We start from the raw sequence: 15,608 nt of genomic DNA on the forward strand, positions 1-15,608 counted from the left end.
CCACTGGAGGAGGGGGGAGTAAATCAGAACACGAGCTGGGTTTAGGACCTGGATTGCATGTGGCCTTTCTCAGTGATCACAAACCCCAGCCTCCTAGTAAGTAACAATTGGATTTATTGAATATTTTATGGGGCAGTCTAGCCAAAGAGCAACTATAAAATGGAACCAGCTAGGTTCAATGGAACCAGCTAGGTAAAGGGAAAGGTAAGATGGCAGAATTAGTTTGCTAGTACATTGAGTATTTCATAACTATAAGCTTATTGTATTTATAAAGAAAGAAACACTGGGTTTAATTTAGCTGCCTGGCTGTTTATGACCTATAATGTAGTTTTAGTATATTCCATGTTTATATGCCTGTTTTAAAATATTTTACTTCACTATTATAAGAAGTTTTTAAGTACAATGAAACTTCAAGCCAGAAAAGTATTAGAAAATTAATGAAATAAGGAGAAATTGAGACAACAGTAAATGCAAAGAAAAATTTGAAAGAAATTTTAGTTATTTGACAAAATTTGAAGTGGGGGAACAAAAGCAAATGCACTGGGCCTGCTCGGATAAGACTGTAAACTAAGATTTGTCACCCTTGAAACTTTAAAATCAAAAAGAAAATTTTTCTTTTCTTTCTTTTCTCTGTTTTCTCTGCAGCGAACTTCTAATGATTCCGATTAATGTTAAAAGAATTACATGCAAGTCTGAGAAGGGAGGCTTCCTAAACAAAAAGTAAAAGTAATTTGTGTTACCTTCTTCCCTCTATGAGCCTCTTCTTTATCTAAATAAACCTAATACTTCATTTGTTTAATAAAACATTGACAATTAAAACCTAATGATAAAGTCAGAAAATGTACTTATGTACATGTTCCTGCTTTCTTTCATTTAACAGTCTAACTCTCCCAGATTTGGCTTTTTGCTAGCTACACATTCTATCACCCAGAATTTTTACAAAACTAAAAAATATATTATGGATTTTTGCGTAGGTAATACATGTACATGATACAAAATTCAAAAGGTATAAAGGATTCTATAATGAAAAATAAGTTCCCTCCCTGCTCCTGCCCCTCAGCTCTTGGCTCCCTCCCTGGGCATGATCACTCCATCCTTTCCTGGTGGATCTCTCCAGAGATACGCTCTGCTTATTTAAGTATGTGCGTGTATGTGCATATCTGCACATATGGTGTCATACCATGGACATTGTCAAACACTTCCCTCCTGTCCTGTAGCAGTGAAATGCCTATCTGTAAGTGTGGAGCTGCCCCATTCGTTTCACCACGTGGTGAATACTAGACTGTATTTGGCCAGCCCCCTGCCCATGGCCAGCTAGGTGGTTTTCAACGTTTGCCATGTGAAGAATGCTTAAGAGTGTCTTCTCCACTCATCATTTCACACCTGTGAGCGTCTTCAAGCTAGATTCTGTACGTGGAATTGCTGATCAATAAGTAAGTGCATTTTAGATAATGCCAACATTTTCTCTATAAAACTTGTACTGCTACATTCCCAGCAGCAATATATGGGGGGCCTCTTTTCCCCACACATTGTATTGGGAAACATTTTTATCTACACCAATCACATAGGTAAAAAAACAAAATAGTACTAAAAATGAGGATAAGGTGACTATCTTTTCATATTTTAAGAGACATTTGTATTCCTTTTGCTGTGAACACTCAGTTAAATCCTGTACCCATTTAGTTGTGGCTTGGTGGGGGGAAGAGTAGAAATAAACTGTTTTTCTGTATTGCAAAGTGTAAATTCTTTTCAGCTTATCTTTTGTGTTTGGACTTGCTTATAGCACTATTTATGGCTTTTTATATATAGTCTATATTCAAATATATCAATCTTTTCCTTTGTGGCTTCTAGTTGTAGATCACACTTAGAAGGGCTTTTCTTTCCTTAAAAATGAAGTCTACCATGGTTTCTTCTGGTGCTTTTATTGCTTCATTTTTTAAGTTGAAAGTATTGCTCCATTTGGAATTTGTATGTGTGTAAGACGTGAGATCAAGATTTACATCCTTTTTTTTTTCTAGCTGCCTATCCTATTGTCCCTGAACTACTAATTAAATAGTCCATCTTTTCACCAATGACCTGAAATTTCCCCTTTATCACATATTAAATTTCCTTATATATGTTAGATTATTTGCATTGATCTGACTCTCTGTTCATGTGTCAGTACCTCAGTGTTTCAGTTACTGCACCCTTACACTGGGGTTGAAAATCAGAATAGCAACTAGTCCCTATTAATATTCTTCCTTTTCAGAAGCTACTCTTGCTTGTTCATTTTTCCAAATGAACTTTAGTATCGGATTTTTGGTACAAAAGAAAATTTTACTTCAAGTTGGTTAATTTTAACATTGCCTTACATTTATGACTTAACTTTGAATTTTACCCTTTATGAACTTGAACATAATAATCTGTTCCCATATACAAATATTTCCTGTACTTCAATAGTATTTTAAGTTTTCTTCATGTAGAAATTTCGCCCTTCTTCTGAAGTTTACTCCTAAGCATTTTCTCATTTTTGTTGCTACAATAAATGGAAGCATTTCTTCGTTGGTATCCTCCAGCTGGGATTATATGTATGTCAAGGCTTTCAATTTCTGTATATTAATTCTGATCCTGCCAACTGTATCTTCTTCCTATTTGTAATTTTTTCATGTAAATATTTTGGGTTTCCAGGTAAATAAGCACGTCACCTACAAGTAATTATTTTACCTGTTGAAAGTTGTTTTATTCTAATTTTTCCCTAACTGAAATAGCTTAATGACTTTAGGACTTTATATTTAAGCATTCTCTATGGCGGACAGGATTAAAGCCCCTCTGAGATTGCTAGTGACTGTGTCTTCCATGTGACCAACAAGAACTCAGGACTGCTTTCACTTAATTCCACCTTTGCTTTTATTTTAGTTTTCTTTGGTTAGTCTCTTAGTGCTAAAAGAAGTCACAATAACCCATTTCTCATTTTTGTTTAGAACTGAGGAACAGGGGTATAGGAGATGGTTATGGCTTTAGTGATTTAATCTTTTACTTTATAGATTTCCTTACAAATTCTGTTTAACATTCAGAGAAAACAATGTGAAGTTGCAGAAGTTTAAAACATATGGATTATTATTTTAATATTCAGCCTGTTTTACTTGGTTTCACTAACTGAAAACTGATAATCTTGTGAGGAACCAAATTAATTTTTTTCTTTCTTCTATAACTTAATTCAGTGAGGACTCTAGTATCATAATGCTCCTAAGTCTCACTAGTATAAACATTAGCTATTTTACTGGTGAGTGGACACGCAAGTTAATTAAGAATCCTGGTTGAGAGAATATAATAATCTTAGTTTTATGATAGTTAAATTTAACATAGGGTGAAGAAAATTAATGCAATAAGTTGCAGATTTGATCTTAGCTCAGAAACCAATTTGTTATGCAACCTTTAGCAAATCAACTAACCTTTCTATTTTGATATCTTCAATTTTGTAATGTGACTATTATTAAATATTTAATATCTAATTAGTATAAATGTTAATTATTATTAAGTATCCAGCCCCTCATATTTGTAATCATACTCCACAGTCATTATTATGAGTCCCTATTAAACAGCCCCTGGTGTTGATATTGTTGCTCCCTATGGTCATTCTGAGCCCCATATGGCATTTTAGAAGAGGAACTTGGGTAGGTTTTCATGACTGCTCCTGTGGTCCTGCAGCACATTGAGGGAGTGGCTAGGATAAGAACATACAGTCATGGCTTTTTAATTGGCTGCTGTCTTTAGCTTACCAAAATTCTTCAGACTGCCTTCCTGCAATTAATTATCTACCACCTTCTCAGAAAGTTGGTAAGGATAAACTCTTACCTCTAAAGGCATTGCAAATTAAAATGTTAAATAATATAAATACAAGTTGACCTCATGGAGGTAAAACACTGGCATTGTAAAGCATTGTGATGGTTTGTAAAATATTTTAACTAAGGAAAATAACCCCCATTTGAAATAATAGTCAAAAGGAACAGTGACCAAAATTTTCTTTGAATTCTTTTTATTTTATTTTAGTTGAGAGTATTACAGGGTACAAACGTTTTGATTAAATACATGACTTTTGTACAGTTTGAGTCAAAGTTATAAATGTGCCCATCACCCAGATCGTGTGCATTGTACCCGTTAGGTGTGAATTTACTCATCCCCTCCTCCCCCCTCCCATCTGCTTGATTTCCGATGAGTTTTATTTCTACATGTGCACATAAGTGTTGCTTGATTAGTTCCAATTTAAGGGTGAGTACATGTGGTGTTTGTTTGTCCATTCTTGTGATACTTCCCTTACAAAAATGATCTCCAGTTCCATCCAGGTTAATATAAGAAGTATTAGTTCACCATTTTTTTAAATGGCTGAGTAGTACTCCATGGTATACATATACCACATTTTATTAATCCACTCATGTATTGATGGGCACTTGGGTTGTTTCCACATCTTTGCAATTGTGAATTGTGCTGCTATAAACATTCAGGTACAGGTGTCCTTTTTATAAAATATTCTTTTTTCCTTTGGGTAGATATCCAGTAGAGGGATTGCTGGACAAAAAGGTAGGTCTACTTTTAGTTCTTCAAGGTGTCTCCATACTACTGTCCATAGAGGTTGTACTAGTTTTTAGTCCTACCAGCAGCGTATAAGTGTTCCTACCTATCCGCATCCATGCCAGTATTTGTTATTTTTGGATTCTTTGGTAAAAGCCATTGTCACTGGAGTTAAGTGATACCTCACTGTGGTTTTGATTTGCATTTCTCTGATGATTAGAGACGTTGAGCATTTTTTTCATATGTTTGTTGCCATTAGTCTATCTTCTTTTGAAAATTTTCTGTTCATGTTTTTTGCCCACTTTTTAACGGGGTTGTTTGATTTTTTTCCTTGCTGATTTGCTTGAGTTCTTTGTAGATTCAGGTTATCAGCCCTTTATCAGATGTACAGCATGCAAATATTTTCTTCCATTCTTAAGGTTGTTTGTTCTATTGATTGTTTCCTTGGCTGTGCATAAGCATTTTAATTTGATCAGGTCCCATTTATTTATTTTTGTTGTTGCTGTATTTTCTTTTGGGGTCTTCCTCATAAATTTTTTTCCTAGGCTGATGTCTATAAGACTTTTTCTAACACTTTCTTCTAGAATTCTTTTAGTTTCGTGCCTTGGGTTTAAGTCTGTTATCCATAGTGAATTAATTTTTGTGAGTGGTGAGAGGTACAGATCCTGTTCAGTCTTCTACATGTGGCTATCCAATTTTCCTAGCACCATTTATTGAATAGGGATTCATTTTCCCAGTGTATGTTTTGTCTGCTTTGTCAAACATAAGATGGCAATATGAAGATGGTTTTATGCCTGGGTTCTCTGTTCTGATCCATTGGTCTATGTCTCTGTTCTTATGCCAGTACCATGCTGTTTTGGATACTATAGCTTTTAAGTACAGCTTGAAGTCTGGTAAAGTGATGCCTCCTGATTTGTTCTTTTTGCTTAAGGTTGCCTTGGCTATTCAGGATCTTTTTTGGCTCCATACAAAGTGAAGAATTATTTCTTCTAGATCTGCAAAAAATGATATTGGTATTTTAATGGGGATTACATTGAATCTGTAAATCACTTTGGGTAGTATAGACATTTTAACAATGTTGATTCTGCTGATCCATGAGCATGGTATGTTTTCCCATTTGTTTACATCCTCTGTTATTTTCTTCCTCAGTGTTTCATAGTTCTCTCTGCAGAGTCTTTCACATCTTTGGTTAAATATATTCCTAGGTATTTTATTTTCTTTGTTGCTATTGTGAAAGTTACTGAGTATTTGATTTGATTCTCAACTTGACTGTTATTAGAATATAGAAATGCTACTGATTTCTGTACATTGATTTTGTAACCTCATACTTTGCTAAATTTATTTATCCATTCCTGTAATCTCTTCACAGAATCTTTGGGGTTTTCTAGATATAAGGTCATATCATCAACAAGGAGCGATAGTTTGACCTCTTCTTTCCCCATTTGGATACCCTTGATTTCCTTCTCTTGACTGCTCTAGCTAGGATTTCTAGCACTATATTGAGTAGGAATGGTGACAGTGAGCAACCTTGTTTGGTTCCAGTTCTAAGCAGGAAGGCTTTCAGTTTTTTCCCATTCAGTATGATGTTGGCTATGGGTTTGTCATATATGTCTTTTATGACTTTGAGGTATGTTCCATCTATGCCTATTTTGTTAAGATTTCTTATCATAAAAGGGTGCTGAGTTTTGTCAAATGTTTTTTCTGCAAATCATATGGTCTTTGCTTTTGCTTCTGTTTATGAGGCGAATCACATGTATAGATTTGTGTATACTGACCCATCCTTGCATCCCTGGGATAAAACTCATTTTGTCATGGTAGATTATTTTTTTTTTGATGTACAGCTGAACTCAATTTGCTAGGATTTTATTGAGAATTTTTGCATCTATATTCATAAGGGATATTGGTCTGTAGTTTTCTTTTTTTGTTGTGTCCTTTCCTGGCTTTGGTATCAGGGGATACTGGTTTCATAGAACGAGTTGAGGAGGATTCCTTCCTTCTTGATGTTATGAAATAATTTCTGCAGTATAGGTACCAGGTTTTTATTTTTAATTTTTATTTATTTATTTATTTATTTTTGTAGGTCCAGTAAAATTCAACTGTGAAACCATCTGGTCTAGGACTTTTTGTTTGTTGGGAGATTTTTTTATTGCTGCTTCAATTTCATTACTTGATATTGGTCTGTTCAGTAGTTCTATTCCTTCTTGATTGAGCCTAGGGAGGTTTTGTGTTTCTAGGAATTCATCCATTTCCTCAATGTTTTCATGTTTATGTGCACAGAGATTTTTACAGTATTCAGAGATGATATTTATGTGCAATTCTGCAAAAGCAGTCCTAAGAGGAAAATTCATAGCCTTAAATGCCCACGTCCAAAAGACAGAAAGATCACAAATCAACAATGTAATGAATTGTATCCAGCAATTGGATAAGGAAGGGCAAACCAATCCCAAATGCAGTAGAAGAAAAGAAATAACTAAGGTCAGAGTAAAACTAAATGAAATTGATTCCAAAAGAATTATATAGAAGATTAATAAAACAGAAAGTTGGTTCTTTGAAAAGATAAACAAAATTGACAGGCCTCACTTGATTAACCAGAGACAGAAAAGAAAGGACCCTAATAAGCTCAATCAGAAATGAAAAAGGAGATATTACAACTGATACCGTGGAAATACAAAATATCATCTCTTTGAATTCTATATACTGAGCTTTTTTCCTTCTTGTAACTTATCCTACCAGTATTTTTCTCTTCTTCTAACTGTACTATTTTATGATGCCCTATTTTTATATCACTTTCTTAGACTAGAAGAATGTTCATTTCAGAAAGGGTCAATGGGAGGAAAAGCCCAAGAGAGAAGTCAGTAATATGATGATGAGTATACAAATGTGCTGAGCTCTTGTTCCTCTGCAGCCAACATAATTTAAGTGATACAGTATAACCAACACTTGTTATCCTGGCAGACATCAAATAGATTAAAGCAAAATATTCACCAATGTTTTAGAAAACAGAGTGGAAGTCCTAAAACCTACTGAGCAGTATGAAACTAAACATAGTAAAGCTTTGTAAGAGTAAAACAGAGTCAATGTTTTTAGAAATGGTGAAAAACTAGAATATATCCACACAGAAATGGGCTAATCAGGCCTTGATAGTGTGAAAAGATTTAGGATTGCCTTAAGGTTATGAATCATTTTGAAAAGATGAGCTTGGATTTACTTAGATGGGGTGAGGGCTTTGAGGAGAGGGGTGAGTGGATGCCCTGTCTGATTTTAGAGACCCTCTCAAAGGAGAGGTAAAGATGACTCATAACCCAGCAGCAGTGACTTTAAAGTATGTTTGTCACATTGACCTGGGAGATCAGTGCTGCATCCAGTGGATGCTTAGCTAAGTGTTCCAGTTTTGGAATGTCATTTTTTTAGGATTTTGTTTTGTTTTGTTTTGTTTTGCCTTGTTTTCTAATGCCCTCTGCAAAATTGTAACTTTACTGTGGCATTTGGAGGGAACCCATAAGTGTATCACCCCAGGCAGAGAGTTGGTACTGATGGGCTGTCATGAGCAAACAGGGAGAAGAGAAGAAATTGCTTGGAAGAAAGGGACAGGAATTATTTTTAAACACTCTCTGTGATTATTTAGCTAAATGCGGGAGGCGTACTGAAATTTATTTTCAAGTATGTGACCTTTTCACAATCATAAACTACATACCAGAATGTGCAGTAGTTTTAATTAGCCACCCTGTTGATAAAACCAACAACCAAACTGAATATGAGGGTTTTTTTTAATACCCATTGATTTGAGTAATTAGAAAAAAAGAATCATTGTCAACAGCATTCTTCAGCTGAGTTTATCCTTGCTTTTTTAATTTTAACTAGAATTTGGGGGAAAATGTAAATTACATTATTTAGTTTTATTTCTTAGTTTAGAAAAATGAATATGACCAGCACTAATTAACTAGCAGAGTCACTGCTTACATAATGGATTCTTTCAGATAGTGCACCTTGAGGGAGGAAAAGTAGGCGGTTTGTGTTATTTTGTGGGCTTTAGTGACTATGATTTAGCAAAGCAATATCCTGGAGTATATTAGGAAATAACAATGACAGATTCATTTTGTATTTTCTGCCCTGAAAAGCTGTTTATGTAAACATAAATGCAGTATTTGTAATATAAAAAGGGTTGGAAAAAATAGGCTCCGCAGTGTTTGTGAGATGATAGTAAGAGAGGGAAAATTGGGAAATCCCAAACTGTGTTGTGATTATTAACTCTCTATAAAAAAATGGATGGATATGTCCCCATTTTAAGAAATTCCAATAGATGACCATCCAAACTTCAAAATACATAGAGTAGGGTAGCACATTGCAAAAGAGTACTGTCAAATAAGAAGTAAGGAGGAAGTTATAGAAGGGTAGTAATAATTATCAGTTTTATGTAAATGATAAATTGAGATTTTATCTGAAAATCTATGGTATGTAGCACCAGAAAATAGTACCCCATTAAGAAAATATTAGCTTATGGACAACTTTTCAGGGATACTGTTGCATAAAGTAGGAGTACATTTATTTTTAATCTTGATGTGTCTTTTTCTAGCATGGGAAATATGCAAATAAGCCAGACAGGTAGATGTTTTTTGTTTTGGGGTTTTTTTTTTTTTGCAATTAGATTTCAACACAGACAGGTAGGTTTTTAAAACAAGACTAGTGACTTATAAAAAGTACAATAGTTATTTATATGCATAGGAATTATGTTGCAATGGGAAATGCAGTGGGTTCAAATAATAAATCTGTTACTTATACACCATACAAACTTGGACAGGTAACGTCTCTGAGCTTCAGTTCCCATTGGGTACATAAGAGATAATGTACATGCCCCAGCATGGCTGAGGACCAGATTAGGTGAGGTCGGAACGTGATAGCTCAGCACTGAGATGTAGTTTATTGTTATCATCATTTTATATGACTATGGTTTTACATTTGAATTACTTTAAATACCTCTCCCAGGCAATCTGAATAGTTTACAGCCCTCCCCCATTCTTTTTACTTATTTCGCACAATGTCCTGCATGGTGCTTAGTAAAAAGTGGTCCTTAATAAATGCTTGTATCATGTTGAATTACTTAATTCTGATTCATTTACTTTGTCGTTTCTTAGAAGGCTAAATTATTCCTCAAGAAATCAGCCATTTATGTCTATATTTTCCACTAGAATCTTCTCCATTCTATCAAAAGGAAAAAGAAGCTGACTCATTTTCTATAGTTTTTTACTTTCTTTTCCATTTGAGGTTTAAGGACTATAAAAAAAATAGAGCTTTCTTTTGTCCTTGCACATATTGTGAATCAGTGCACTCAGACGCAAAGATCATTTTCCACTTTTCTCACCTTCTCCAGCTTCATTGTCATCCCTAAAGCTAATGAGAACAACTGTTCCCAGTGTGTTCTCTCCCTCAGAAGTCAGCATGTCTAAGCACATGAATGATTTCTTTTAAACTCTGAGTATAGCCACCCCTTTACTGGAAAAGAGCAGGGAGCGGTGCCCGGAGAGTGACCTCGCGTGTGTTGAGCCCTCGCCACCTGCCAGCCACACCATCCTCAGGGCTCATCCTCACAGCTTCCCACACGCCCTGGTTGCACCAGTGAGTAACCAGAGGCCACGGGGACTACGCAAGGTCGTGAGGGTGGCCAGAGCCACACCCAAGCAGTGTGACTCCAGCGGCAGCAGCCTTAACTCCTGCCCACTGAGTGACAGCAGTGCTTCTCCCTTCGCACAGGAGGGGCACACGTGCTCAGTACTTGCTGACATGTGAAAGTGAAAAAGTAAAACATCTTGAAATATATAAACTTTGGGTTTGACTCCCGCCTCACTTGTAGCCAGTGTTGCCCTAAGCTGAATCACTGAATTTCTTTGTGCCTTCATGTTTGCAAAACAACATAAATTTTAAATGCCTGCCTTACGGAGATATTGCTGGAACTGTAACCTGTTGGCAGGAGGGAATCATTGGAAGGGTATAAACTTGTACAGGAGGTACATGATCAAATTTGGGTTTTTGAAAAAATGAGTTTAAAAGCATTGTGGAGGATGCGACGGGCAGAAGCAAGACCAGAAATAAGGCGCATGGTCGGAGCCTTTCCTGAAGTCCAGGAGGAAGGAAGTGAAGGTGTGAAGCAGGACAGTGGTGGTGGATCCGGAGGCGCAGCCCCACGGATCCTGCAGAGAGGCCTTAAAGGATGGAGCTGCCAGTTTAACACAGAGGGTGAGGGAACAGAGTAATACATGTGATACTGAGGATTCCAGCAGCCCGGAGTGTGGCAATGCTGTTAACCGTGAATAGGAAGTGCTTGAGGGGAAATAGACTTTACCAAAAAAAAATCACAGAGCAAATGTTATTAGAAATAGGCTCAGGGGTGCAGCAGTTACGTCTGAGACAAAGATCGACATTTGGGATTTGTAGGGAGGGTGGCGGAGGAACCTGGCAGGAAATGACTACCAGCAACATCAGCAAGGGGGTGGTTTGCAGCCAGCGCTCCGTAGATCTTTGTGGGGGAGGGGGAGAGGTAGGAAGGGAAGGACACAGAGAGAGAGAGAAGATGCCAGAAGAGAGACAGCCAAGAAGAGGAGGGGGCAGGGAGGGGAGGAGGAGCTGCCGAGGAGGTGAGAAACCAGCCCTGGCGGAACCAAGATCAAAGGTGCGCCAGGCCGCGGCTTCACGTCTCAGCTGACCTCCACGTGTCTGCATCGAAGATTTTGCAGAGACACTGAGGATCAGCATTTTGCCTTCTGTTCACTTCTCACGAATAGTCTGAATACTGCCACTTAGTCACCTCCACGCAGGGAGTGCGGTGAGAGGCGGCCCCCGCTGCGGAGTGGCTTCCGTGGCGGGTCACAAAGGGCCCTGCGTGCTGCCTGCTGTCCAGCGGACCCGCCTCTGCAGATGAGTGAGTCACGGTCCTCGCTCTTTGTCTCCTCGGACCATTTTCCCATTGTCCTTTTCTGAATTTCTTCACCAAGCTTTATTCTGCCCCACAGATAGACTTATTGGCAGCATCTCTCACAGCTACATGGAAATTCACTGAAAAATGCGAAAAAAAGTTCCCATCATGTTCTGGATTTCAGTGATAGGACTCGGGTTCAGGGGGCGCCTTTGCCCCAGCAGAGCTGTGCACTGGTCCCCAGCACCAGCAGGCCGGCTCCGTGTCCTCGGGGTCCGGTACTGCTCGCAAGGTCCCTGCTGAGCTCCTCGTCACAGAAATCCATGCAGCGTTTTCAGGGCTTCACTCACTGACCATGGAAAAGCGTTCGGCTCTGTGAGGCCATTCCCACCTTCCTGAAATCTACTTTGGCTTCCAGGACATCACCCTGTTCTCAGTTTTCTTCCCTCTGGCCTCTCTTTCTTTCTCAGGTTCCTTTGCTGCCTCCTCTTTCTCTATCTGACTTTATCTTTCCAGGAGCTCTCTTTTCTGCCGGTCTGAGTGATTCCACTCCGTCTCTACCTCCCTCCGTGTGATGGACATGTCCACTGAGCACGTGAGACTAGTCCAGCTGCACCCGCCGTCTTCTCCTCCAGGCCTAAGTCAGCAAACGGCTCCACCGTCCATCCAGGTGCCTTCTCTAATCACCTGTGTCCAGTTAGAAACCAAACCTGCTGAATCTACCTGCATCTCTGCTGCCACCGCCTAGTCCAGGCCGCAAGAGCCTCTCGCTGTGATTACAGGGCTGGGTCTCCTTACCTGGCCGTCCTGCCCCTCTGCTCACTCCCATGGTTTATTCTCCCCACTGCAGTTAAGTCTGGTCACGAAGCTCCGCAGTTAAGTCTCTCCAGCAGCCTCTCCAACAACCTGGGGGCCCCGAGCTTTCCGCAACCTTCACGACCTGTCTTGCTGACATCTCCAGCCCCAGCTCTCTCCGCTGCCCGCCCTCGCCATTTTCCTTTCACCTCTCGCCTTTGCACATATTGTTTCCTCTTCCCAGAACCTTCTTCCCTCCTTTTTCTCACCTCCACTCAATACCTGGCTTAATCAGAACCAGCCCTCTCACCTCAACCTGGACGTCTCTTCCCTCTTTAGTCCTTATCCTTCCCAGCTTCCTTGCCTCCCTCCACATAATAGGATAGGGCGTCCTGCTCCTTAATCCCATAAACTCTGTCGTCCCTATACTTGTCCCTTCATGGCGCTTATTGTTTTAATTGCTTATTTAACCATTCATTTCTCCTCTAGAATGTGAGCTCCATGGGGGTAGGGACCATGTCTGCCTTGTTCATCCCTATATCTGCAGTGGCTGACTTAGGGTCTAGCACACAGTAGGCATCCAAAACACTTCTACTGGGAATGCAAAGCAGAAGAGAAGACATGCTTCAACGACGTATAATTTTGTAAAGAAAAAAGCTTATGAATAATTATATCACATCACAAGTACAATAGTGGAAACATACACGTCCAAATTGGCACAGAAAAGGGAATGGCTACTAACGTCCTACTGACTTTGTCTGGAAGACACAAGTCGGTCTTTAAAAAGCGTAAGGAGCGATATCATTCATATCCAGCTTTGGACTTAGCTCTGTCACTAATTAGCTTTTTGATCTTGGGTGAATTAACCTGACTTTTCTGAACCTTAATTTCCTTCTCTACAAAAGTGGAGATAGTGACACCTCACTTTACAAACTGCAGGGAGGATTAAACAGAGGAATTTAAATGACATACACAAAGCGTGGCACCTAGTAGATGCTCAGTAGGTGGAAGCTATTTTATCATTTGAATGAATTTAAACTCATTTCTACAATATTTCTTGAACAGACCTGAAGATGAATGAGGAACAAAGAATCTACTTCTTAGTGTGACTAAAACTACAACTTCAGCCTGGGTCAACATGAGGGAGTTTCTATACTGTAGTCTAACATATAATTTATGTTTGCCTCCATTAAACTACAATGAACTATTGAGAACCAAGGGGACAGCCTTTACACTGAAAATGTCCGTTTACCTCAACCTGAGGGAATTGTTTGCACTGTCACCTCAGTGCTTAGAGTAATTTACTAGCCCTGGGTCATTTTTACTCATCCCAATATTGATTCTACATGATATTACATAGTAAGCTCTCTTCCCTGGACCTCTCATGGGCCTGGTATGCTTTACAATGTGGAATCTGTGGCTGTCTCTGCAACAGCAGAAGTGCTGTTGAAGGCATATCCTATGAACATAATTCTCATCAAAAGCTACAGGTAATCTCTGTATATTACATTTTATTTCCTTGGGAAGACTCATGCTCTGTAAGCCTGTTCTTTGTGATGTTGGTGATGAAAATACCTGATTTCTTTAACCCTAAGAGATAATATTATGTTTCTATCACCCACTTTCACATCACTTTCAGAATGCCAACAAGTTAATTTCAGTTAGTTTGGGGTCCCTGAGATAATGTTAAGTCATTAATTAACTCAGATAGCCTTGGGCGTCTTTGCTGAAGTCCTTGCTGCTTGCTGCTCTCTCTTTAATATCTCGCTAATCAGAATCTTTGCTGTCAGATTTTTTCCAAACCTTAACTCTTTCAGAGCACCGCTATGTCATTGGTTTGATGTTCCCTAAAAATGTATGTAGTTATCTAAGAATTAATGCCACTCTTCAGATGCTCAGAAGTCCTTTGATTACAGGAAGAACAAATTCCACCTGGCCCCCAGAATTCAGGGTAGGAAGGAAATGGTAGGGCTTTTCCCTGTTTTAGAACTTTTAAAGAATCACATTGCACACTCGCAACATATGGAATGTCTCTTGCTTCTGGATGGAGTGGATGCCCCTGAAGTCCTTAGTACGTAGGCAGTAGTAATTGCCATTTCAGATTTTACCGGTATTTCATATCAAGACTTGAATTTGGCTTTCAGTGGGTAGCAAAAAGGACCTTGGTGTGATCTTTACTTCAGAACCTCCCATGGTTCTAGTATGCAGTGGTGCTCAACCCTGCTGCACATCAGAATCACCCATATAGCCTTTGCTTAAACGCACATGCTCAAGCCCCACCTAAGAGACTAATTTGGAAATTCTGGAAAGGGAGCCAAACATAGGTGTACTTTTCACTTCCGCAAGCAGTTTGGAGATGCAGCCACAGTTGGGAATCACCATCCTATGGGTGGACAGCCCCAGTCCAGCTTCCCAGCTTCCTCTCCTTCGGCTCAGTTATTTGCACATCTCCATCTTCGTGGTGTCACCTCTACCCCGATTCTCCTTTTTTCCATTTACTGAGTTCTGAGGCATCTCTTAAAACAGTGGCTCCTAAACCTTAATGCACATGAGAAAAACCCTGGGCCAGCAGGGTGACATGTGCCTGTAGTCCCAGCAACTCAGGAGGCTGCCGCAGGAGAGTCACCTGAGGGCGGGAGTTTGAGAACAGCTGGGGCAACATAGCAAGACCCAAGACCTGTCTCTAAAAAAAGTAAATAAATAATGAACATTTAGCCAGGCATGGAGTGAGCACCTTTATAGTCCCAGCCACTGGGGAGGCTGAGGCGGGAGGATCGCTTGAGCCCAGGAGTTCGAGGCTGCAGTGAGCTCTGATGATGCCACTGCAGTCCAGCCTGGGTGACAGAGTGAGACCCTGTCTCTTAAAATAAAAAAGAGAACAGAAATACCTTGTAACATCTGAAAGAGTTCTGTTTCCAGCATTCCCTGTCCCAGAGGTTCTGATTGGGTAGGGCTGGAGTGGAGTCCAGACAGGACATTTTTTAATAAGCTCTGCAGTCAACTCTCAGGGAAATGTGGCCGTGCCTTGAGAACCACTGCTTTAAGCTTTCTTCCGCACGACCTTTCCCAGTTCCAGCTCTCAGAATTAATTTCTCTTTCCTCTGGTGTCAGAGCACTGTGTTCGTCCCACTAGTGCACACTCCGCGTGAGGCCACCGGCTGTTACCCAAGGGTCTGTCTCCCCATTTAGCTGACAGCCCTCAAGGGCAAGGAACACGTTGTCCTCATTTTTGTGTCCCTGCCCCGGATTCAGTGCCTGGCACAAGTCAGAAAATGTGTGTGGAATAGACAGTAGTGTTTGTGACATAATGTGTATTTATAATTTAAAATTACAGTGCAAAATCTAGAAAAAGTAAATA

General features: G+C 39.4%; 1 protein-coding gene across 5 annotated transcripts in view; it reads left to right on the forward strand.

Annotated features, from left to right (window-relative positions):
* L3MBTL4 (L3MBTL histone methyl-lysine binding protein 4) overlaps positions 1-15,608 on the forward strand; it is a 404,316-nt gene that overhangs the window by 330,209 nt on the left and 58,499 nt on the right. The window lies entirely within an intron of this gene.

The sequence above is a fragment of the Lemur catta genome, chromosome 16, assembly GCF_020740605.2.
Source record: "Lemur catta isolate mLemCat1 chromosome 16, mLemCat1.pri, whole genome shotgun sequence".
NCBI lineage: Eukaryota > Metazoa > Chordata > Mammalia > Primates > Lemuridae > Lemur > Lemur catta.